The following is a 573-nucleotide window of genomic DNA, read 5'->3' on the forward strand; positions in this document are numbered from 1 at the left end:
ATATTTTTATCATTAGGTAGGCTATTTGTGAAAATCACAGCTCACCTGCTGCTGAAACCCGGGATCAAAACAGGGACCTTTAGATCTTCTGTCCCAACTGAGCTATTTTGGCTGTGACAAAGAACAAACAGGTCAGAGTTCAGAGTTTTCTGACTGCGCATACTTCGCTAAGGCACCAATTTTGCTTCTTTGTGCACAACTCTAGTCTGTGGACAGGCTTTGACAGGTAGATTTATATATTTTTATCATTAGGTAGGCTATTTGTGAAAATCACAGCTCACCTGCTGCCGAAACCCGGGATTGAACCAGGGACCTTTAGATCTTCAGTCTAACGCTCTCCCAACTGAGCTATTTCGGCTCAGCAAGCCAACTAACAGGTCAGAGTTCAGAGTTTTCAGCTGATTTCAAGCTAAAACTCACAACATAAAATGCTAAACTTCCATCATGAGTTACCATGCTGATCTAGACACATTTATGGAAAGTCACCTCTGCAGCACAGGAAACCCTGTCTACAGACTGCGCATATGTCGCTAAGGCACCAAATTTGCTTCCTTGTGCACAACTCTAGTCTGT

General features: G+C 43.1%; 1 non-coding gene across 1 annotated transcript; it reads right to left on the reverse strand.

Annotated features, from left to right (window-relative positions):
* Window positions 1-285: 285 nt before the first annotated feature.
* On the reverse strand, window positions 286-358 carry trnaf-gaa. The gene has a single exon. It is a non-coding gene; the product is annotated as a tRNA-Phe (tRNA).
* Window positions 359-573: the final 215 nt, after the last annotated feature.

Source organism: Plectropomus leopardus, unplaced genomic scaffold (assembly GCF_008729295.1).
Source record: "Plectropomus leopardus isolate mb unplaced genomic scaffold, YSFRI_Pleo_2.0 unplaced_scaffold57047, whole genome shotgun sequence".
Taxonomy (NCBI): domain Eukaryota; kingdom Metazoa; phylum Chordata; class Actinopteri; order Perciformes; family Serranidae; genus Plectropomus; species Plectropomus leopardus.